This window comes from Dermacentor albipictus, chromosome 4 (assembly GCF_038994185.2).
Source record: "Dermacentor albipictus isolate Rhodes 1998 colony chromosome 4, USDA_Dalb.pri_finalv2, whole genome shotgun sequence".
NCBI lineage: Eukaryota > Metazoa > Arthropoda > Arachnida > Ixodida > Ixodidae > Dermacentor > Dermacentor albipictus.
This window is the reverse complement of record NC_091824.1, coordinates 26,565,467-26,591,031: the sequence shown is the minus strand read 5'-3', so window position 1 is coordinate 26,591,031 and position 25,565 is coordinate 26,565,467. Positions and strand designations below refer to the sequence as shown.

At 43.4% G+C, this 25,565-nt stretch overlaps 1 protein-coding gene across 2 annotated transcripts in view; it reads right to left on the bottom strand.

The window, feature by feature from the left end:
• Positions 1–24,737, bottom strand: part of LOC135905295 (putative defense protein 2) — a 39,651-nt gene extending 14,914 nt beyond the window's left edge. Inside the window, exon 1 of one of the 2 annotated variants that reach the window (XM_070538034.1) lies at positions 24,550–24,737. The gene's annotated coding sequence lies outside the window, so the exon portion shown is untranslated. Of the gene's footprint in view, positions 1–20,784; positions 20,943–24,549 lie in introns of those variants that run through there. The other variant, XM_065436316.2, reaches the window with a different exon arrangement.
• Positions 24,738–25,565: the final 828 nt, after the last annotated feature.

The window sequence follows — 25,565 nt, the reverse complement described above, 5'->3', positions numbered from 1 at the left end:
GATTCAGAATGCATGCATTTCGTCCAACAGCCGGAACGTAAGCCGGAACGTATATATATATATATATATATATATATATATATATATATGTAAACGAGAAGAATGGGGCTAACCGCGGGGCCCGATTTTTATTAGTCATACCATAAGAAGCCCACAAACACTGACACCAGGGACAACATAGGGGAAATTCCTTGTGCTTAATAAATGAAACAAAGAAACGATAATTATTGGAAATTAACCCCTATTCTTTTCGCTTATTACATAAAGAGGGTCTCGAATCCGGCAAGATTGACGCTTTCAGGTAGCATATGTGGGTTTATTGACCGGTTGCCTTCACCCAAAAAGATCACGTTCTTGTGACGCCTGAAGCAATAAGGACGTTCCACGTCCACCGCTAAGGTCTGTGAGAGGTGGCGCTGGCTAACACTCCCAGGGTTCTACTAGGACACATAAATACACAAGCAAGTGGATGGGAAAACAGCGCCGTGGTAGCTCAATTTGTAGAGCATCGCACGCGAAATCCGAAGGCTGTGGGTTCGGTTCCCACCTGCGGCAAGTTGTTTTTTCATCCACTTTAATTTCCATTATTTATCGTTTCTTTGTCTCATTTATTAAGCACAAGTAATTTCCCCTATGTTGTCCTTGGTGTCAGTGTTTGTTGGCTTCTTATGATATATATATATATATATATCATATTTCATCTGTGTATACCATCATCATCTTCCCTGTTCTTCGCGCATGAGCGGGGCGTTGCCTCTTGTGGGAACAAACAGCGCTGGACACTTTGATTGGTCTCGGTATTATAAAGTGGTGGAGGTGTGGGGTCTCGGTATTGCTATATATATATGTATATAAAAAAAACACAGTTTTTACAGAAAGTTTATAAACGCAGTGAACGCGACGTTTAGGCGGAGGAGTGCCGAGGCAAGGTGGACATACTTGATAACGTGAGTTGGAGAAGAATTATTAGCAAAAATATTGTAAATTACCTTTTTTGTGCCTTAGGGATAGTTCTTTAGATGGCTAAATTGAAGGCCGTAACATTTCAATGCACCCTCATTTAAAGAAAAGTTGAAAGTCGCACCTAATTCGAGATATTTATCATCCAATTTCAACGCTAAATCTAGGGATTGTTGAAACGGCCAGTGAGGATTAGCGCGAGGAGGTTGGGAACCAAACGTCTAGGCCAGTCACGGCAAGAACACGTCATGCTTTGCCTTGGAAGCGTGTGAGGTTATCATGCCAATATCAACCTGCTGTGTTGCCACTATCATTCCAGAGTAGAATTTTATTTCTCTTGTGTAATCGTAATTAGGAGGCCGCGTTAATTTTATAAATGTAATGTGCCATGAACCATTGCTTAAGGGGGTGTTAGCCATTCGTTGTCTAGTGATGGACGCATCGAATAACAGAGGTTTTGCGAGAATGTGTTTGCATACCTAGCGTCAGGATGACCACCGATCAGGACAATGAATAAGGTCGTACCTTTGTTAAAAATTCTATGTCCCCTCTGTGTCGTGCGCTAAACAGCTTCGCTTGTCAGACAATTTCCCAGAGTGGCATGGCTGATGACTTTTCGTATTTCGCGGCATTTTGTTCTCTCTTTTTTTCGACAAAAGCAACCAGGCAAAGTTTAACGGGAAAAGAATGCTTGAATATAAGGTTATTTGATGCATTGTACAACTTTATAATTTACATGTTAGAGTTTCAGAGATTCAAGCAATAAATAAAACGTCGACCAAATACAAATGATTAAATAATAATATTTTAGTGATGAAAATGAATAGTAGTTGTAAGTGCACGCGACTAGCGCTAATATGTAGTTTTTATGATTTCTGTAGAGCTCTTGGCTCTCTTCCTTTTTTTTTTAAATCTTGGCCCAAGTTAACTGGGACACCCGGTATACAAAGCAGAAGTTGAAGGGAATGGAGGGGCTCGTTTTTTTTTTTTTTTGGTCAGAACCATATGAAGTTATAACGAGACATGGAAAAGTTAGGGGAACCTATTCGATGTAATTTAAATGCAGAGATTGATGACGATGATTTAGGATTTTAATGGCGCAGCAGCCGTGCAGGCTATAATGCACCGAGTACATTTGCTCGAAGTAGCTTTTTTGTTAAAATGTGGTAAAAGGGTGCAAATGGCCAAGTAAAAATATAAGAGCATGAAATGTTCTACATTTCCTGTAGGGTTCCAGTGGCTTTTAAATAGTTAAATGTATCTTCATATGACACAAGTGGTTCATTGCTCAATAAGAGCATGGGATAGAAATGGATTATTTTTTTCGTAAAAATGTTTTAAATAGCTTTGCCCCCATTTTTCTAAACCGGGGCATGCTATTAAAATGTGTAGCATGGTTAAAACTTCACCCCAGTGTCGGCACGTTGGTGTTGTTTATTGTTTATGAGGTAACTAAACGTCAGCCTTGTGGGACCTATTGTTAAGCCACATAGGATGCATCGTAAAATTTTTTTCTGTGGCGACAACTGCGCCATTCTCGTGAAGCAGCTCTCATGCAATGAAGCTTGTTATGTTCTTGCTTATCCCAAAGTTGCTGCCAGTGTTTTACGACTGCTGTTTTGAATGTGCCTCTGTAATCCCCCCCCCCCCCCCCCCCGAGGTAGGCCAACATCAAGTAGTTTCAGATCCTTGGTGCCGGCTTCAATAAAATATGCTATGTCATTCCCGGGGATTCTTACGTGACTCGGAACCCAGTAGAAAGCGACGTTTAAAGCTCTCTTGTGACTTTCTTGTATTGATATTGTATTTTCCTCATTACACTATTTCTAGATGGTAATCCAGGTGCGAGAGCTTGGAGAGAGTTCGAGGAGCCACTAAATACGTCAGGTGGGTCATTTTCTTCATTCAAGATGACTTCAAGAGCTGACGAGATGGCATAGAGTTCTGCAGTACACAGAGTAGCCTGACTTGGAAGTTTCATGTGTTTTGTAAATTGATTTGATGTGACTGCGGTGCCACATTAGCATTACTTTTTGATCCATCTGTAAGATATTTCATGCATAAATTATATTCTGATGCTACTTGAAAATATTCACTTAATAAAGGCTCTCTTGGTGAAATTTGTTTTCTGTTTCTTGTTCACAAGAAGTCGCATTGCGCATGCTTCATCCCCCGTGGAGCAAAAGATAGTTAATCTTGCAAGAATTGTTCTCCTAGCTCGTAACACTGGTCTGCATTAAGTTTTCGGTATCTGAAAAAACGCAAGGAATGACTGCCGGTTTGTCGGTAAAACGTGTCTCAAAGCGCGTAGTTGTATATAGTAGTCTACAAGGATGCGTTGAACCGGACGATACGCTCATTATGTACGTGTTTCCAAGAAGTAGCCTCTGTGTTCCAAAAACAACCAATTGGCTTCTGTATACAAGCTTCGTATGGGAGACGTACGGAACGCGTCAGAGCACAGACGTAGTCCAAGATGATGCACTGGGTCAAGAACCTCTAACGCAGACTTTCTAGCTGAGCCATTCACAAAACATCCGTAGTCCAATTGTGAACGGACAACTGCACTGTATATGCGAAGCACGCATATTCTATCTGAAGCCCATGATCACTGGGATAGGACCTTTATTAGATTTATGGATTTGAGAGATTTCTGTTTTGCATAAGCGATGTGCGCCTTGAAGTTGAGCTTCTTGTCAAAGATTACACCAAGAAATTCCTGTTCATTATTTACTGTGATTTGTTGTCCTTTAATATGTAATGTTATGTCTGGTGCGAGACTTCGGTATTGACTGAAAGGTACGCATATCGTTTTGTCCGGGCAAGATTTAAAAGTATTTTCACTTGCCCAGCACACTATAGAGTAAACCCCCAGCTGGAGTTGGCGCTCGCAAGTAACCATATTACAAGAGGTGTAACAAAGCTGCATATCATCCACATATAAAGAACACATAAAGGAAGACGGAATAACTGAAGTTATCGAGTTGAGTTTAATTAAAGATAGTGTAATACTTGAAACTCTACCTTGCGGCACTTCATTCTTCTGTATAAGACAGTTAGACAAAGTTGCTCCAAACATCAGCTGAAAAATTCGGTCCTCCAGATAGCTTTTGATTATACCAAGCATGTGCCCTTTTATTCCTTATCTGTGCAAGTCCATTGACACTCCATGTCTCCCCGCCATATCATGTGCTTTTGATATGTCAAAAAAACAGAGACGCAATGTTGCTTTTGGATGAAAGATTCACGGATTCTCGCTTCTGACCTCACTAATTGGTGAATTGTACTGGGATTGGCTCTAAAGCCACACTGGTAATGATGAAGCAGCCCGTTACTTTCCAAAAGTGCAGAAGCCATTTGCTAACCATTCTTTGAAATGTTTTTCTTAAACAGCTGGTTAAAGCAATGAGATGATAACTGCTTCGGTCAGAGCATTCTTTTACAGGATTTAGAAGTGGTATAGCTACCATCGTTTTCCACGCTTTTGGAGAATAGCCTTCCGTCCACAGCCTGTTGAAGAGGTGCAGGATTGTGTCATGCGTGTTTGTGTGTAGGTATCGCAGCATTTCATAGTGTGTGTTGTCCAGACCTGCTGAATGGCTCTTTCCCAAACTGATCGCATCGAAGAGTTCAGTTTTTGTAAAAGGACAGGTATATGGCTGAATACTATTCAGTGATATTCGAAGATTTTTCTTTTCTGTAGTGGACTTCACTTTAAGAAATTCAGAAGTGTAGTGAGGATCACTCGAAATTGTAGCAAGGTGCTCGCCAAGTATATTTGCTTTTCCTTTTAGGTCCGTTTTCTCGTCAAATATAGGGAATGTATTCTGTATAAACTCCGTCAGTTTTTTCACTTTTTTCCGGACTAATTTCTGTTCAGATCAGTAGAGACCACGCAAAGTTTTGTTTCCTTCGAGCTTTATCCCATACGTCATCCCACCACGGTTTTAATCTACATGGAAGCTTCCCTTGTAAAAGTGGTATGGAGTTTTCAGCTGCTTCTAAAATTTGTTTCATTATCGCATCACATAAGTCGTCAATATCGAGTGCGATGACATCGTCAATCCCTATTTCAGAGATTTCAAAAAAAAAGGAAGAAATGCCAGTTTGCTTTATCCAGGTTTCATCTCTGGCATTGTTGGAGGCGCATCACTCGGTTTAAGTGCTATAGGGTAGTGGTCACTGCCACGTGGGTTTTCCCTTAAGTCACAAGAAAAAAAAACGTAGCAAGTGACGGCGTGATGCAAGAGAGGTCAGTGCTTGAAGTAGATTATGTTTTTGTAATAAAATATGTTCGCTTTCCATCGTTAAAGAAGTACACATTCCATTCTATCTCATCATTTCCTCTCTTCGGTGCGGCTACTGCCCCGCATGTTGTTATAAGCGTTAAAATCACTCAATAAAAGGAAAGGTTCTGGAAGTTGCTTTACAAGATTTTACAGCTTGTTTCGTGGGATATTTATTTATTTATTTACTTATTTGCCCTTAGGGTCCCGAAGCATTACACAGGGGAGCGGGTACAGAATAAACATAGTGCATAGAAACCTATTAACAAAATAATAATAAACATAATAAACATAATAAACATAATATGACAAAGCATGGTAAGACATGGTAACTCCTAATTATACAATGTTAGCTAAGGCAGATTTAAATCGGGTGTTATTATTAATGGAAACAATGTCGGAAGGAAGATGATTCCAATCTTGTGAAGTTCGAGGTAAAGAGGAGTAAAGAAAGGTTTTATTATGACATGGCTCGATACCAACCTTAAAGCGATGATCAACACGGTCATATATATAAAGTGGCTGAAGAATCAATTTGTCATAGAGGGTCGGGTGATAATAAAGCCGATGGAAAAAGTTCAAGAGAAAATTTGTTCGGTGGGATATTAGAGATGGAAGAAAGATATCAGATTTCATAGAAGTTATACTGGCAGTGCGGTTTAACAGCAACAGATGAAGTGAGTAGAGTGATTCTGCACCATTTGTAACGATGCAACCTAATTGTTAGTGCTTGGATCCGAGACTGGAGTGGCGTATTGTAATTTAGATTGAATGTGTGCATTGTATAAGAAGAGTTTTAAAGATGAAGGGGCTGCTGACAAGTTACGGCGTAAGTAACCTAACATGCGATTAGCGTTGGTAATTACCTTCTCAATATGCAAAGCCCAACTTAGATTAGATGTGATATGAACGCCTAAATATTTATAGGATGAATCCGCAGCTAAGGGAGAGTTGTTTAAGTAATATGGAAAAAAGTACTACTAGATAAATGCATGAGAGACACGCGTTACTTTGCACTTGTTAATATTTAATTCCGTTGGCCTATATTCTTACCTGGTGGTAAATAAAGGGAGCATACTGCTATTAACCCTTACCGCAAGAGCTTCTAAATTGGTGCTAAGCATCATTTTCCGCACTGGGACACCTTGAGTAAGCACTATAGCGACTCCACCCGATGCGACTGAAGACTGCTCCCTATCTTTGCGAGCAATGCCATATGGACGCAGAGGTTGTTTATGGGAACCTTTCAAATAATTTTTTTGCAAACATATAACAGAAGCGTCAGCATCCTCGAAAAGATCATAAATGTCATCAATATTAGTTGTTAAACCACGGCAGTTCCACTGCACAATAGTAGCAACATTTGATGATGTGGATTATTAAGTACTTCGAGAAGAAATGCTATGTAAAGTCACAAAGATAACATAGTAAATGAGCAAAAAGCTTGCGAATGTGCCTTTCAGGTCACGTCGCCTTTGGAGGGGCAGTGAGAAGCCTACCCCCTTTGTGTTTTCCAGGAGGAATGGCCGAATTTTTTTTCGCCTACCAGATGTAGGTTCTTTTGTTTGATCCGTCGCCGGTGGATACACTTCCATTGTATAATCACCCTTTGGGCGTTCATCACTGCTGTTGCTTGGTGAAGGTGCCGTTTTCTTGGAGAGAAAGGACGCCCTTCGGCACCGTCGTTGAGACCTTTGTTACCTCTGCCGCGTGCTGGCTACCGCCAGCCCCAGAAGAAGCCTCTGGGCCTTTTGGGAGAGGGGTGCGACGTGCATCTGTTTTTTGTCTGGGTGAGGGCCGGAGCGCTGACACCTGTTCCACTGACACCATCGGCAGCGCACGGCCTCTATGCGCAGCCTGTGCGCAGTTGCCTATCGGCAAACGCGACTCTCTTTTTGGCTTCACTGTGTGATATGTCATCCTGTACCTTCAATGCAATCACATCTTTTTCTTTTTTCCACTCAGGACAAGATCTGAAAAAGGCCGCATGCTGACCCCCGCAGATTGCGCAACAAAACTGGTTTGTGCACGTTTTATCACCGTGGTCGGTTCGACCGCATTTAGCACAAGTTGCTCTTCCGCGACATGATTGCGATGCGTGCCCATATTTCTGACACCAAAAGCACCAGCGGGGTTTGGACAAATATGGTCCCGCTCTAAGGTACAGGGAAGCATCCTTAACGGCACTTGGAAGCGTTATAGTGCTGAAGGTCAGCACAACGTGTTTGGTTAAAATTTTATTGTCATTTTTTTCTAAATTGTATTCTTCTTGCAGCAAGAACACCTTCCCAGCAAAAAAATCCGTGGAGGTGGAGTTGTTACTACCGCCTCACCCGCCCCCGGTGCTATTGTTCAAGTTGCGGCCTGGCATTCATCGCAAGAAACCAGAGCCATGAGCTTCCAAGACATCTCAGAAGATCGCCATGACGACTCTGCCATTATGGACGAGGACCTTTTGCAAGGGACGCCATCGGAATTTCCTTATTCCAATTGGTCTTTACACCTCAAGCGAAGAACGAAGAAGAAGCTCGCCAGAGGCGAGCAAGTGCGCGTGGCAGGCAGGGTGATCTCTCCGCTGCCATTCCCCTCCGCCACCTCGCCATTATCAACACCTCACGCAGCTGCAAGCGCTGGGGCATCAAATGAGCCTTCTTTAAAAAAAAAAAAAGGCGACGACTCCCCCCCCGCCCCCCCCCCCTGCCGCGTAGCGACTTCTTCTTTTCTTCTTCTCCTTCTTTTTTTATTTGAACATAAAACATACAGTAAAATGTTTTGTCAGCCCGCCAAAGCAATGATGCAATGATGATAATGAGGGAGAAAAATAAGAAGTACAATAGCAAAAGTAAATTTCTTGTATGCGCCACAACAGTAACCTGTAGTCCGCGAAAGCACCGATGCTCTTATGCAGACCACTGCGCATTTGCCTTCAACAAGGCATAACACAAGTACACATTTTCAATCCCTCCTCCCTTCCATGCCCTCACCCTTTTCCTCCATCGCTCGTCTAATTTCTTGTATTTGTTCCTGCACGAGCCATAGTTCAACCAAAGACATATTACAGCAGCAAAATAAATGTACAGCACATCCCTCAATTTCATAATATACAGTTGTCAATGTGTTGGAAAAGTAGTAGTCATCAATCATTATTGGAAAGTAAAACGAACAATATACACACAGAAAGAACACAATACTCTAGTCTGTTTTATAGAATTGTTAGCGAAAGTTAATCAAAAAAATGGTTTGCTTCTGCTATTCCCAGCAACTTGTCAGAACCATGTGACGTACAAAATCTTTTATTTTCCAGAATGACGATACTTTGGGAATTTGTATTTTATTGAAGTAGAACGGTACATAAAATGATCGCGTTTTTTTACCGCAGTTCGTGAACGCTTTAGCCCGAAGGAATGTTTCAGTCTTGCGCAGATCACGGGTTTTGATGTTTTTTGCTCTAAAGAATTCATCAAAATAATGCTTCGTAAATATCAAGGACACAGATTAAAACACAGATTAACTGTGTTTTTGCTTTGTTCACAAATATGCAGTTCTCAAACCATGCCATTATTTTGTATATATCGTCCTGTAACAAAGTAACGCATTCATTAACATTTTCATGGGGCAATAATAAAGTAGTATCATCCGCAAGTTGGTATAACTTTGAGTTTAGCGCTAGATGGGCTAAATAATTCACATACAAATTAAAAAGTAGTGGGCCTAGAATGGATCCTTGGGGGACTCCATGCTTTGTGTGTATTAACTCGCTGTCTATATTTTGAATTCGAACTACCTGATAACAATTTTTGAAGTAGTCTTTAAAAACCTCTATGAAAGGCCCGCGGAATCCTATTTGAGCTAATTTTTGAAGGAGTATTTCGTGATCTAACGTGTCGAAAGCTTTCTTCAGATCTAAAAGAAGCCCAATTACTATCTTATTTTTATCTGTTTCACTGTTGACTACGTCTGCAAAGTCCTCTATTAGTGATTGTGCTTTTCTTGCAACGAAACTTACACTGTGAATTGGACAACAGATGAAACTTTTCGCAAAAGGAAACCATGTTCTTGTGCATAAGCTTTCCTAGAACATACGACAATGTCGGCAAGATTGCTATAGGTCTGTAGTTTTCGCACTGTCGCCTTTCGCCGTTTTTGTAGATTGGCCTAATCAAAGCTATTTTCATTGCGTTGGGAATCTGACCCGTCCTAAGTACTTCTTAGTAAATATATAGCAGCACACTCTTCAAACAAGCAAAGTTGAAAAATATCTCACAAGATCTAATCCCATCATATCCTGGTATTCTAGTAATGGAAAATGACCTTATTACAGCCGAAACATCGAGATCAGTAACCTCACTCAAATATGCAGAGCTGACGTTTGATTTGACTGTTATGTCACCTGTACCCCTGGGGGAATTTTCCTTAAGTTTCTGAACAGTATTAGCAAAGCACTTATTCAATTCGTTTGCTATTTCATCCATTTGTCTTCTGGGGAAATTATTTCTTATGGTTTCTTCTATGTTGCGTTTCGTTTGTCTGCCTGTGAGTGAATTCGCTATGTTCCACGATTTTTTCAAATTAAATTTAGACTCGTTTAGCTTATTACTATAGTATTTATTCCTTGTTAGCCTTGGTGAAGCTGTTAGCTTATTTCTTGTTTGCCTAAATTCTTCTCTTAACTCCACGTCTGAATGATTAGCCCTACTTCGGCACCACAGCTTTTCTTTGCTGTAACTTAACTCTTTAATTTCCTTCGTGATCCATGGTTTCTCGATTTTCCTTTTTTTCATAGTAATTAACTTCCGACTTTTATCATAAATTGATTTAAATATGCCAATTAGCTTCTCGCATGCTTGTAAATGATTTAGTGTTAATAAAGTCTCCCAATAATATTCCTTAATTATTATATCAATCTTCTGGTTATCGAAGATGTGGAATTCCTGTTTAGTGAATTCTCCACGTGAATTCGTCAAGTCCTCACTGAACATTGTGAGAGCAATGAAATAAAGGTCAGCAACTTTTTTCCTTTACAATACTTGTTACAGGTTGCATGCTAGAAACACGCGTTAGTATGTGATCAGTACATGACGTCGTAGTAAGTTTGTTCCCCAAGAATTCTTCTCGTGCAACTCCTGTGATGTTATACTCTAAGTCATAACTGGAAATGAGAGTCAAGCAGTCACTGACATGATTTTTAGTAGTAGAAGAGGTATCTATGTTGAGACCACCTACCTGAATTATGTTATCTTTTTTCTCTAGTGTCATTAAGAGATGCTGCAATTCCCCTAAAAATGTGCCTATATTTCTGTATGGTGGCCTGTAGACAGTGCAGATTATGAATGATGCACGTGCACATTCGACTGATCACACCAGTATCTCTGCGTCTTTGATAGTTATGATCAGTCTTTCGCACAGCCAATTGTTTCTAACGTACATTATAACACCTCCTCCTCTTCTCTCGGGACGGCATACCGAAAATCTTTCAAAATCTTTTATTTTATATAATTTAGAATGGTTTCGTCTACATTCACTTCGGCCAGGATAATCCCATATAAGGAGTCCTTATATGGCTCCAAATAAAGCTCTCGTTCCCGTCCAGGGCCCACGGATTGCCTAAAAAAAGAGGCAGAGCGTTTCTTTCCGTCAGCGCCGTTCAAGGGCCCCGCTGGACTGCCAAAATGGTCATTTCACCCAAAACCACCAAAACCTCCCAGCGCACGGTCGAAATGCCCGAAGTCGACCACCGGCTCTTAGACCTGTGGGAAGCCAGTGAGGGCCTCCTCAAACGGTGGAAGCGACAGCGGTTAAATTGGAAACTACGTCTACGAATCGAGCATATAACAGAAGATCCCAGAAATTACGCGAGCGAGCTGACACCGCAAAATTGGGTACAGTTTTGCACCTCGCTCAAGGGTACCCTGAGTGCGGCGCATACGTGGGCCATCCTGAAATCGGTGAAATCGACAACCAGCCGGACGCTTCTAGAAGTCGCTCACAAGTTCCCCGGGAACGGCGAGGATCTGATTGACACCATAAAAACCAGATACCTGGGTAGTGAGCCCATACGACCCTGTGCCCTAAAATACGTAGAGGAACCAAGACCAGATTTGGACGCTCCAATCACGGAGGAAGATGTGTATGCCGCGGAACGAGCCTCACAGCGCAACACTGCTCCCGGGTTTGACAAAATCACCAATGCCATGATTAGAAGCCATAGCCCAATACACATCCTGGACTTGACCGAATACCTAAACGAGGAACTCTGGAGCAAGGGCCACGTACCGAAAGACTGGAAACACGCGGAAATCGTGGCCATTCCAAAACCCGGCAAGAAGGCCGCGATCGACGCCCTGCGTCCCATCTCGCTTACTTCGTGTCTCGGCGAGCTGTACGAGAGGGTCATCGAAACCCGCCTCCAACACTACATAGAGGACGGTGACCTCTTCCCACACACCATGCTTTGCTTCAGGCCTGGACTTTCTGCGCAAGATGCGTTACTAATCCTAAGGGAAGAAGTTCTCAAGGGCACCCCGAAGGGACCTCCTGCTCACACTCGACCTGGAAGGGGCCTTCGATAATACCTCTCCCGAGAGGCCTTCCTCAAGGGACGTATCCCGGCCACGGCGGCCGCATTTCGATGGGGGCGAAATGCGAAAACACCCGTGTGCTTAGATTTAGGGGCACGTTAAAGAACCCCAGGTGGTCGAAATTTCCGGAGTCCTCCACTACGGCGTGCCTCATAATCAGAAAGTGGTTTTGGCACGTAAAACCCCAAATATTATTATTATTATTATCCTCAAGGGACTGAATGACATCAGCTGCGGGGAGGGCATCTTTCATTATGTCAAATCGTTCTTGATGGGCCGGACGGCAACCATAGGAATAGGCGAGACTCGATCGGATATGATCGACATGCCGAACAAAGGAATACCGCAAGGGGCGATAGTCTCCCCGGTTCTCTTCAACGTCTCGATGCTGGCGCTGACCAAAGAACTGCGGAAGATCCCGGCCTAGGTTACGCCTTCTAAGCAGACGACATCATGCTCTGGGCCACCAAGGGCTCCCTCACGCGAAAAGAGGCAACCGTTCAGGAAGCCGCGACAGCCGTGGAGAGATTAGCGGCAGCGAGCGGGATGCGTTGCGCGCCCAACAAGTCCGAGCTGATCCGGGTGCACGGAGGAGGAATATACAAGTCCCCCGGCCATATCGGCCTCTATCTAGAGGGTAAGAAGATCACGGAAAGCAATAAGATTATGATTCTGGGTTTTTGGATCCAGAGCAACCTGAATTCCTCCCACACCATCCAATCCCTAAGGTCCGCCACCAACCAGATCTCGCGGATTATCAAACGAATAACAAGAAGCCGTAAGGGCATGCCAGAAGAGGACACCGTTCGCCTCGTCCAGGCTCTGGGGATGGGCAGAGTAACGTATAGCATGCCTTATCACGGCCACTGGCTAAACACACGCGACCAAGAACAATTCCATACAATCATGAAAGGCGCGTACAAAACGGCCCTGGGTGTACCTGTCACAACCTCAACCGAGAAGTTAGCGGCCCTCGGGATCCGAGCTGTCCGACGCGGTTATGGCTTCGCAAAAAGCCAGACTACAGAACACGGCGGCGGACAGAGCCATCCTCCACCGGACCGGAACGGCAACGGAGCTCCATGCCCTCGATGGGCAACGATCACTCCCGCCTGAGGTCAGATGCAAGATCAAGGCGAACCCGATACCGAAGCATATGAGCCATGAACTCCATGAAGGACGACGCAAGGCTCGCGTCGACAGAGCGTCGACAATTCAAGGGTGACCCGTACGTAACGTACGTGGACGTGGCGGCGTACCCTGTAGGGGGCCTCTTCGCGGTAGCTGCCGTGCACGGGAGACAACTCCTTGACCCTCGCGGCCTCCGTAAGGGCAGAGACCTCAGCTGCGGCTGAGACCACAGCCGCGGCGCTAGTCGTAAAGCAACAAGACAGGGTAGTCAGGGAAGTTCATGTCATTACCGACTCGCAACAGGCCTGCCGTAACTTTATGAACGGACGAACACCGCTGCTGGCGGCTCATATTCTAGGCGCGAGGCTGTAAGAATCCCATCAAATCACTTGGACGCCGGGCCACGCGGGACTGATGGGGAAGGAAACGGCGAACGCCTTAGCTCAAGCGCTAATCAACCGAGCGGGGAAAAACCAATCGTCTCATCAATCCTTGCCCTTTACCTTCGTGCCCCTGCCATCCAATTTACTGTGACCGACTCGAGATCCAGTGACTCAACCTCAGAATTTATCCTCCCCCTCACAGAAAGCTCAGCACTAAAGAGGCGGTAACTTTCAGACTTATTCAGACTAGCACATTCACAAACCTACACAGATACAGCAAAATGTACCTACAAACATATCGCGGCATCTGCCCCTGGTGCGGCGACACACGCCCTACACTCTTTCACATCTCGTGGGGGTGCGAGGGCAAACCTCAATACTTAAAGACGCCTAGCACGTCATTAGAGCGGTGGGAGGTACAGCTGACCGGTGATACCCTGGCGGGACAAAAAGCTTTCGTCAAGCAAGTACGTCGAGCAGCCCTGGCGAATGGAGTCCTGGAATGAGGACACCACCCATTCGACCCCAAGAGCAGCGACTTCGATAGTCGAAATAAATGTTTTTTTTCTCCCTCGCTCTCTGACGGAACGACATCATTTCTATGTGCAACGATAAAAGTCTTGTTTGCAACGATAGAATTCCTGTTTGCAGCCTTCCGACACCGATAGAAATGGTGTTTGCAGCGACAGCATTCTTGTTTGCTGCCTTCCGTCACCGGCAGCAATGCTGTTTGCAACAATAGGCGCCGACTTGCAGCTTTCCGACATCGATAGCAGTGCTGTTTGCAACGACAGCATTCTTGTTTACTCCCTTCCGTCACTGACAGCAATGCTGTTTGCAACGACATGTGCTGCCTTGCAGCCTTCCGACACTGACAGCAATGTTGTTTGCAATGATAGGATGTCTGCGTGCAGCCTTCCGACACACTCAGTATTGCTGCTTGCACGACTGACTAGCAGATGCCACTCACAAAGCGTTAATATGGCGGCCGCGATTAGACGGTCACTGTAACATACGCGTCGCCGAGCCGATGTATGTTAGTTCATGCACGCGTTTATGAAGGCTTGAGGCGACACGCAACCCCAGGTATTCGATGAATTGTATCCTCATGAAGGATCGATGCTAGCTAATTTGTATTGTGAGTCAGCAATGAAGACGCAAAGATGTCACGATTGTTTGCGGATGCGTCGTGCTCTTATGCTCGTTCCGGCCTTGCTTGTAAACGCTTAAAACAGTCGTACAGGCGTGTACTACTTTATGGCAATGACGAGTCTACGTGTGTATGCGCATATCACAAAAGTTGCTTCGTCAGTTCTCTTGCATACGGGCGCACTTCGGAAGATTGAAGCTGTGCGGCAACTATATGCGATATAGCACCAGTCGAGGCTATATCATATGCACGTACAGTCGATGTTATCGGAAGCGTATCAGTGTTTCGCTCCGTGCAAATCGATCACCATAGTGAGATTGTATTCTGATTATATTATGTCTGTGCATTTTAGGAGTTATGTATCTGAGATTACACCCTTAGCGTAGTTCAGTTTACGATGTGGGGAGACAGACACAATGTTGTTGCCGATTTTCTCAAGTTTCTTAATCTGTCTGCTATGCTCAGCCATCATAACTTCGAGCAAGATGTCTCCAGAATTAATTTTCTTTGCTTTGTAGATACGATCAATACACTCGTTGAGTGCTTTGGCAATGTGGAAGGTGAACAAACTCTTGAATTTTTCGTTCAGTTTCAGACATGATGACAAAAACTTTGTAAAGCTAGCACTAGGTTTCGTGAGGTTTATTACTTTGGTCCGATGCCTTTTCGCCCCCTGATCAGAATTTGCTGAAGAGGGGGCTTTATCCACGGAAATGCATATACGTTCGGCAGCTAAGCTGGCCGTACACCATTGAGCTCAACACGGGAGTGTTTTAAAAACCACTAGCCACACGTAACTGCTATAACCATATGATCATGACCAAGGGACGTCATGCCCACATGGTTAACCCTAGCTGCCCGGAAACTTGGAAATAAAATAACATAATTAGGAGACAGGAAAGATAGAATAATGTGAGGGAAAGATAAAGATTTGAGAGTGGGACAGGAAAAGGCGACCGCCGATTTTTTCCAGGTGGGTCAGTCTGGAGGTGCCGTGTATGGTAAAGAGAGGCTAAAGAGGTGTGTTGCCTCCATCGGGGGCCTTAAAGGTCCAAACACCCGGCATCGGCTCTACCCTCATTATCCCCCTTTCCGAAGACATGGCTCGTGCCCTCGTGCACCACCTACTCTCGTGTGCTCGGGTACGTGGTGTCGCAACACGTCAAACGCGAGCTGACGCAGACACCTTGCGGGGAAATGAAAAGATTAGAAGTTCCTTTATGTATTTATAACTTTTGGGGAGGGGAACATCTTCTGTCCTATGGCCTGAAGTTGCAAAAAACAATTCGTGTATACATTTAAGGTACATGTAATGACAACATATGCCGAGCTTTTTGGGAAGCCGTTTTTCTGTTTAGACGAATTATACTAAACTATTCATAACGTAGGGATTCAGAGGGCTTATTTTGACCAAAAACAAACTTTTACTCAAAGTTTGGCACTCACTATTTGAAGCAGACAAACAGCACGGAGAGGCGCTCGAACATGCGAAACTCCAAAAATGTTTGTTGCAACCTTTTTAGCAGGTTCTTACTTGGCCAAACCAACTATACTGGCGGATTCTATAGACTGATGTTTATTTGATTGAGCAAATATATGAGGCGCACTCAAATGTTCTCGCACTGTGGCTTCGCAGAGTCGCTGACAAGAAATTAAAATGAATTTGTTATCAATATTTCTTGAGCACCAGTTCTGCAAACAAAGCATAAGCACAAACTTGTTCGTTTAAATGCTCGTTTATTAGCTTAGGCTGACCATTCCTCGGGTACGCTCACAATATAGACAGTACAAAAGCAAACAAGAAAGCCAGCCCAAATATTCTACATTATGCTAGTGGTGGCTAGGATTAAGACAAAGTAGCAGGTAACTGTTCTTATTTATGAGTTCTAACTTCATTTTTTATATCTGGGCTTAAATAGTCTAATAATATATGCTTTAGGTTGTAGCATGGCTGCTGAGAACATGGAGGTTATTCACAGATTTCCCGACAATATTTTTTTTACGCGCACAGCTAGCATATGGCTTCGCCCAGAGCGTCCGGACAGAGATCGGTGCAAATGGCCTTTACTGGCTGCCCATATCTCAGAAATGCCTACGATCACGCCATTATTTCGCAGTGCTCGGCACTACTTAGATAGTGACAATCATCCGCAATGGGTTTATCATGTGCTTTCTGCCAGAAGAATTTCACTTCCAATTTGTTATCTGCTTTCATGGAAAAAAAGGTTGGTGCCCTGCAAAGTGTCATGCGCTCATATTTCCAAGTCGAAAGGCAGGCACGATAAGGGTAATCGATATGAACACACAATAGTATATGCTTCACGTGATACGGTATGTCGTTTCATCCAGAGGAAACCGGGTAAAGTCGATCGTACGTACTGTCAGAATGGAACTTGGGAAACTAAATCACCGAACTATTGCTCGAAGTTGAAGTTCCACCCTTCTTGAGGTGCCATTTATTAGACGATGGCAGGTAATTAGTTTTGCGGCATTATTGTTTTGGAATACAGCGGTCCTATTACTACTTGTAAATATTTTCATGTTAGAGTCCATTTCTGGACTCATGTTTGAGTCTATGGATAAAAATATTTAATAGGCAGCTGCTTTGCAGTCAAAGGTACAAGGAAAGAGACTGACCACAAATAACAAAAAATAGAAGCTTCACATTTATTTATTTATTTATTTAAAATACTTTCAGGGCCCAAAGGCACTACAGAAAGGAGTGGGAAAGAAATGGCAAAACGTGCAGCAAACAAAAAAAACAGAAGTATTACAAGGCGTCTCGCAAAGCGATCTTGAACTGGTGGTCATCAGCAATGCTGGCGATTTGTGAGCAAAGCTCCGGAATGAGAACCCAAACCTGTTGTATTTTCTGTTGTATTTTCTGTTATTTCTGTGTTTTCTGTTCTGTTGTTCTGTTCGAAACGAATGCCACCTCCATCGTTCGCCGGCCCACGAGGCTGTGAAAACACTTCTGTTCCTTGAGGGCGGCTTGCCTTTGTGAACTCCTCTGGCCTGGTGGTGCCCTCCGCATGCGTGTGCAAACTCACCGCATCATTCTTTCCGCTCTTTCTCGCTATCTCTCATTTTCATATTCCCCTTTCCCGTCCCACAGTGTAGGTTATCCAACCATACGCATTTCTGGTAAAATCCCTGCCGTCTCCCTGTCCTTCCTCTTTCGCCTTCTCCTCTACGAACCAGTTTCTGTTTCTTTTCACAGTATGCATGAATGAAGGAAGGAACTTTATTCTCTTTTTAAGAGAGGGGAGGAGCCGGTGGGGGGGGGGGTAAGAGAGGGAGGTCTAAGTACTCCAGTCCCAGCAGGCGTCCGTCACCACATTATGTGGCTAGCCAGACATCGCGGCATTTCGACTATCGAGCAAGCTGAGCGAGCTCCGAAACCTCGTGAGGTGCTGCTCCCACGAGACCAATTTCGGTGTCGTGACATCACGACACCTACAGCTCCGGAAATGCGGAACATCGTGATAGAATAGCTAGTGCAGTAAATTATATTGCACGCTCTAATGCTTGCTCGTATTTTTCATCGTTCCTATGCCGACGAACTTCATTCAATTCAAAAAGTGAAAAGTCGAAAATGTCAGATTTTTTTAAAGGACAAAAACTCGTGACTTTCACGAGGAGAATATAGACAAGGTGGGCGCTTTTGTTGTTTCAGCGGGCAATGTTCTAGACAGAGATTTTCTTGCACTTGAAAGACAATGTCCTCAAGTGGTGAAAACTTATTTCTTGCTCATTGGCAAGCAACCAAGCCTCATGTGTAAATGACCACGTATATAAACATGTGTACATAAACATACGCCTCCTGTACTCCTTGATTGCGTAATGCCTCTATGAATGATGGTACCTCCACGGAATCAAATGCATATTCATAATCTATGAAACCCATATAGAGAGGATGACTGCACTCTGCAGATATCTCGACCTGATTGATAAGATGAATGCGATTCATTGTGGAGCATCCCTTCCTGAAGCCAGCCTGTTCTCTTGTTTTACTGAAATGTTGCCTTTATTCTATTGGAAATCATCTTGGGTAATATTTTATGCAATAGTTAAAGTAAGCTAATGGGCCTATTATTTTGCAGTACTTTAACGTCTACCCTATTGATGATTCGTATCTTAATTAACTCTGTTTTAATTAACACTGCCACAAATAACTTAACCGCTATGGTTGTGGGTTCCACTCCAACCAATATCCATGAGTTCGACTTCAATCACTTTTGGTGCCTTTGAATTTTGATGCCATTAAATTTCGGAGAACGAGCGCCTAAATTAACTCTACGCAATTATTTGTGCCTTAAGTAGCAGCGTTCTGATTAAGAGCAATGGTTGTGAGTTCGATTCCCAGGCTGCGGTTTCGAATGTCCTAATTAACCCTAATAACTGTGCCTTAATTAGCAGTGCATTTATTAACACAAAAGGTCGTGAGTTCGACTCCCAACAATGCTCACGTGTTTTGGTGCCACATTTTGGTGGGACACAATTTCGGTGCCATAACGCCGGACATCGCATTTTCCGACCCATGAGCCATCTAAGGTTTTCGCACCTGCCGTGGTTGCTCAGTGGCTGTGGTGTTTGGCTGCTGAGCACGAGCTCGCGGGATCGAATCCCGGCCGCGGCGGCCGCATTTCGATGAGGGCGAAGTGCGAAAACGCCCCTGGGTACTTAGATTTAGGAGCACGTTAAAGAACCCCAAGTGGTCAAAATTTCTGGAGTCCTCCACTACAGCGTTCCTCATAATCAGAAAGTGGTTTTGGCACGTAAAACCCCATAATCTAAGGCTTTCGCCTTAAATTGTAGACATAATGCTAAGGAAAAGGAAGACAGCGCGGTACATTAGAGAGCAAACGGGAATAATCAATATTCGAGTTTAATTTAAGAGAAAGAGATTGACATGGGAAAGCCACGTCGAACGCAGGGGAGATAAGCGGTGATTTACTGGAGTTACTCAATGGGCGCCAAGGGGAGGGAGCCGGATGACAGAGAAACCCCCTGGGTCGTTCCTACCTCTCTCTCGTCTCCGTATTTTAGCGCTGTAAGTCATGAATATATCCGGCTTATCCACTACTCCATCCTCATTTCAATCTCGGGAAGCTCAACCTGCTGATGGCTTTCAAAGCGCAACCAGCCTACCCAGCAATATAGGTTTGTATTTTTCTTCCTTTCTCGTTTGTAGATGTCATATCAAGTGAAGCTGCTATTCAAAGCAAGACAGCTTCGAATATAGTTGTCGAATAGGAGCGTCCGATCTGCGCATTTTTACACTTTGCTAAAACCTTATCCAGCGCGTTGAACCTTAACGGTGGTTGAAGCATCTAAAAGAAAATAATTTTGCAAGGAATAGTGCGTGCACGCATGGCGAAAGGCAGGTGCGTGTTTTGATATTGATATTGTAGTACCGTATGGTAATATACCATGTTTTAATTGTTTCATCTTTTCTAGAACGAAACAACCATGAACGTCTTTTTGTATGTTATATTCTTCTTTTCTTCTCTATTTTCTGTTCTTTCTCGTCTTTTTTTTTACCGCTGACACCTGCAGAGTAGTAATTCGGGCGGCTAGGTCTCTCATACCAGGAAACTGAGTAGCTCCCAGGGGATAGGGACATACATCGTAACGGCAACACAGAAATTGTAGCGTATATATTTTTAAACGGAAGCTTCACTGGCCGCGAACTTGCGATTTCGCCGTGGCCGTGCTCTGAGGAGACGCATTACGACACACTGCGTTTCTCGTCATTGCGCTCGCCTCCGCTCGCTTCCCCAGCTGCATCGCATGCCTGATAACACGTCGGAATTGAAAAGGAGAGCTCACGTGCGCCGCAACCACAGTTGAGGCGGCAGTATGGACGGCGATGATTCTGATAAGCAGGAGGAGGCCTGGAATCGACATCGGAACGAGATGAAGAGGAAACGAATCGCCCAGGAAAGAGATGCACAGCGTGCTGAACGACTGGCTAAACGCCGAAACATAACTAGACAACCAGACTAACCTGGACTTGCAATCAAGATTAACCAAGGCTAACCATGCTATGCCTTAGCTTTCGCTACGTATATCCTGGCATAGCCGAGCTAAGCCACTGCCAAATTTTCTTTCGTTTGCCTGTCTCTCGTTGTGTTATTAAGGCTTCTCAGTTTTCCAGTTTTACGCAGTACAATGCCGTTGAATTTACTGCTCAACTATCTTTTGCCAGACCTATCAGATTGCATTATTTAGAATTTGGGAGCTTAACAAGAGTCAGGACGGGTCAGGAACGCATACCGTTCGAGGATACTCACCCGTGTTAAGTTGGCGTTAGATCTCGGCTGAGGCGTGGTTTCGTAGCTCCTTTTCTAGGCAACGAGATCCGCGTTTCACTTCGTCCTTCACGAACGGAAGCCTTTAAGTGCAACACATCGCTGCTATATATCCTCTCACATATATCTCAGTGCTTGCGTCTGAGGGCGAGTGGCCAACTGAACACTATCAGGCGTCTTATCTCCGCCAAGTGCGCCAAGCATGCGATTAGGTTTAGCAAACGGACACATATGCGAACACTTGTTACTTTATCAGTTCCATAGATATCATTCCGCATATCTTCTCGGGCGCGACGATAAGCCATACTTTCTAGTGATCACCGGTTATAGGCGCCGTTCGACTTTGACACCTGAAATGATTACATTTGCAATTTCTTTCAGAGTTCTGCAAGAAAGACAAACAAAATAGGGGAAATCTAAATACAGTTCTAAATCGCCACAAAAACTTTAGCTTTGTTACAAAGATTGAGCATAACAATGAAGAGATCACAGGCGCTCGTTTAGCGGATGAACTTAATAAATACTTTGTTGATTTTAAAGTAGAACGTCCGACTGAATGGGCACTAGATTATATCAGAACTAAAAACCAGGAATCCCTTTTTTAGTCCTGTAATAGAGCCTGATGTTATTTCGGCGTTCCGACGACTAAATAACAGTAAAAGCAGCGACGCAGACGGTATAAAAGTTGGACCTGTCAAACATGCAATAGAACTAATTTCACCGTGCCTAACGCACATATTTAATCTGTGTTTTTTACAGGGAGTGTTTCCAAAACGATTGCAGGTTGCTATGGTGACAGGGCTCTATAAGAAAGGCGATAAGACTGACATTGGAAACTACAGACCCGTGTCCACACTCCCTATTTTTTCTAAAGGGCTTGAAAAACTAATTTATGCAAAAAAATGAACTTCTGCGATAAATACGGTATACTTTCCCAGTCACAATTTGGCTTCCGTAAACACAGGTCGACGGAACAGGCTTTGCTGGAGCAGAAAGAACTTATTTTAGGCACCTTTGAAAAAAGAAGAAGTAGCCTTGGGTGTTTTTGTAGACTTCACAAAAGCGTTTGATTTTCTTAAACATTCGATCTTATTCAAAAAATGAGATACATATGAAATCCGTGGTAATTCACTAGCACTTTTAGAATCTTATTTAGAAAATCGACAACAATATGTCTACCTCAACGGTTTCTCTTCAGATAAAAAAACAAAAACATCAGGAGTACCTCAGGGAAGAATCCTTGGACCAATGTTATTTAATATCTACGTGAATGACATTATGCGTATTAATCCAAACGTTAAACATATCATTTATGCCGATGAGACGACTATGCTTTTCTCAGTGGTGGTGGTGGTGGTGATGTTGAAGCAGGCGGGGTTAGCCTGGCATACATAGCCGGCAATTGTTCCGCCTGATCCTCCCTCGAGTTGAGATCAGGGGTGTGTCACCAGCTGTCGATGAGCCCCGTGTTTTCCCCGGAGGGCCCGCGGCATTCAGGAAGAGAGCGCAACGACTGCTGATAGCCTTCCTGCAAGATATGCTTTTCTCAGCTGCATGTCTGAATGACTTAATTTCTGAAGCAAATAGCTCGTTATCGAGTTTGAATGAGTGGTCAAGTGCTAATGCATTAAAAATAAACACGGCCAAGACGAAAGCCATACTTTTCCGTGCGAGGAATAAGAGCGTTTTTATAAATGCAGATCTTTTGTTAGGCGATTCAAAAATAGAAATACTCCGCGCATTCAAAACTCTTGGCGTTGTGTTCAACGAGAACTTAACGTGGGAAGAGTGTCTTAGGAGCTACGTACATTAATAAGCAGATACTGCCTGTGCAGGTCAAGGTTGTTCTTTACAATACATTATTTCACTCTCATATTAATTATGCACATTTAGTTTGGGGAACTATGACTGTTACAAATTTACGTAAAATTCTTACAATGCAAAAAAGAATGTTGCAACATGTTCTGGGTGTTCCTCGAGATCACCTATCTCTGCGTTCGTTTGAAAAGTTGGAAATTATGAAAATTACTCACATGTATCCATACCTTCTGTGTTTACCATATAAAAAGGATGTGGAAGAAAACATAAACTTTCTCTCAGCTTTAGCTTCTCTGTCAAAAAAGCTCCTTTATACGATACACGTAGTAGGGAAATTTGGAACGTAGAGACGTGTAGAACTATCTGCGGACAGCAAATGATGAAAAGAAAACTGCCAGAATTATTGAATTTTTGTCACAGACACGCTATACAGCTAGAACATACATCAAAACAGCAATTAAAATTGTTCTTTTCTGCCTCAGTTGTATTTCCCTGAACGTTGTTCGCATTTGTATAAATTTGTATGCATAGAAAATTTCTGTTTGTCTTCTGATGTGCTTCCTGAACTCTTTTTTTCATTGTGAAATTTAGTGATGAATGTTCGTGATATACCATTATGCAGATGTTAATAAGCCGTTGTGTGTATGGTGTTTACATATGTCTTCCAGCAGTGTCCTGTAAACGTAATGTCATTAATACAGTTACATGTTCACACGTTTGGGAATGTGCATATTTATGTGCCACAGAGATGCTTGTAGTTATAGGTATTATTTTTGTACAATAAAAAAATATGTGTTATTTCTTGTCGGTAGCTGAACTGTCTGCCTTTATGGAATGTATTTCTTTTTCTTTGGGGGGGGGGGGGGGAGTGCGGGAACTAGTCAAGCTGTCTGTTTCAGCTTTTTTCCCCTCACCTCCCCCATCACGTTGATGGAAAAAAAATAAAAGTTATTATTATTATTAATACTTTCGGAGTCCACGCCGAATCTCTGTCAAGCTTATACAGCCAAGCATACATGGCGAAATTGTTGGCCTTGTTTCTTGGGGTAGCATTGCGACACATGATTCCCCTAAGCTAAACTCGAAGACGCCAATACAACATGCACAGGGGAGAAACGCCGGATATTGAAGTGGCTTCACTCTTCAGGGGTGATGCGGGGCTGAAAGTTAACTTTAGAGCCGTTGCACGGATATTTATGCAAATTTGTAGGTTTATGTATGTTCTTGGTTTGAGCACATTATCTTAGTTTCTTTAATACACATCCAATAGAAAAGAAGCTATATGTCTGTCAGACGGACCAATTAAACGTCACCTTAGGAAAGTTGTCCTTTCAGAAATAATGAAGGCACATTGGTTGTTTTTGTTAGATACCTTCTAGGGCGGTCATAGTGAATGATAAGGTTAGTCGCCTCTTTTTTCTTACATTTATGTAACAATGCCAACATTCTGTGGCTAACTGCAATCTTTTTTGTTGTCACAATATGTCAGGTATGTATTAACTTCTTAAGTTAATAAAAGTTCATCAATATAAAAGGCAACTTATCTTGTTCACAAAATTTCCGCCACAAAACTACTTTGACAGCAGGTATTGGTGAAGGAATTTATGAATGATAGTGTTCCTAAAGGTTTTGCTCAACCAAAAAATGCAAATTGAAAGAAAAAATGAGCCAAATTATTTCAGAAGAAGCTATTTTTTTAAATAAAAACAATTAGTGAAAGTGCCCTGCTCAATAGCTTTGACTCTCCTCTTCAATGTAAACCTGCTCTGCAGCAATCGTTCCAAGTCGCCTTCGGTTTTTTCAGCTTTAGAATGGTCCAGCGTTTATGTCGGCGCTCGTGGAGAAAGACAGAACACCCAGAACTATGCCTTGCTTTTTTAGTTTTTTTGCGAGTTGCAGAACTCTCAATGGAATGTCTCTGAAACATACCTTTCTAATGCGGGCCTTCACTCCGTGCCGTGTCTGGTTTCTGGCTCGCTCTGCGGCTGAGTCTTGAATATGGCGCTCGGGGTCGGTCTCGACGGCAAGCGGACGTCACCGCCAGAAGAATGTATTTTCTTCTTTTATACGGCACACATTAAAGCCAAACTTGACGATGAGCTTCTCTATACGTCTTGGAATCTAAAATGAACAAAGTTAGACAGTGGGTTTTTCTGGCGAAAATCACGATTTTAGCCCCGCACCTCCCCTCAACACACATGCGAAAATCAGTCGCCAGCGTTATCGCAGAGCATCGAAAATTATCTGCATGACAGTTTTCATGAGTGCGCAAGGCACACGTTGTTCACATGACAAAATTCTACTTTATCTGACCACGCTGCAGATGACGTGATAATAGAAATTTGAATAATTTTTACTACCTAATCTTAAAAGGGAAAGGGGGTATAGGGCTACTTAGTACGTTTCCTTTTCATGAGGAAGCAAGAAAAAAAAACGTCCTGCCACGGAGGATGCGCAACACAAGTAAAATTCACCAACAGACCTGACTGACCGATTGGCGCCAGTCTACATAATCCTTGAAGTTAGCTTGCGCACAGAGGTGTAGAACCAGCGCATGCGTTACCTTAAAAAGGAGAGAGAGAAAAGGAAAGATTAAAAACATGCGCAGTTTGCATTAGTGGTGCAAGGCTAATAATAATATTTGGGGTTTTACGTGCCAAAACCACTTTCTGATTATGAGGCACGCCGTAGTGGAGGACTCCGGAAATTTTGACCACCTGGGGTTCTTTAACGTGCACCTAAATCTAAGTACACGCGTGTTTTCGCATTTCACCCCCATCGAAATGCGGCCGCCGTGGCCGGGATTCCATCCCGCGACCTCGTGCTCAGCAGCCCAACACCATAGCCACTGAGCAACCACGGCGGGTGGTGCAAGGCTAGAGTCAACAACGTAGCTTGTGATGGCCTATCTTTTACGTGGCTTGCCTAAGTTCTTTGTAGGTTTT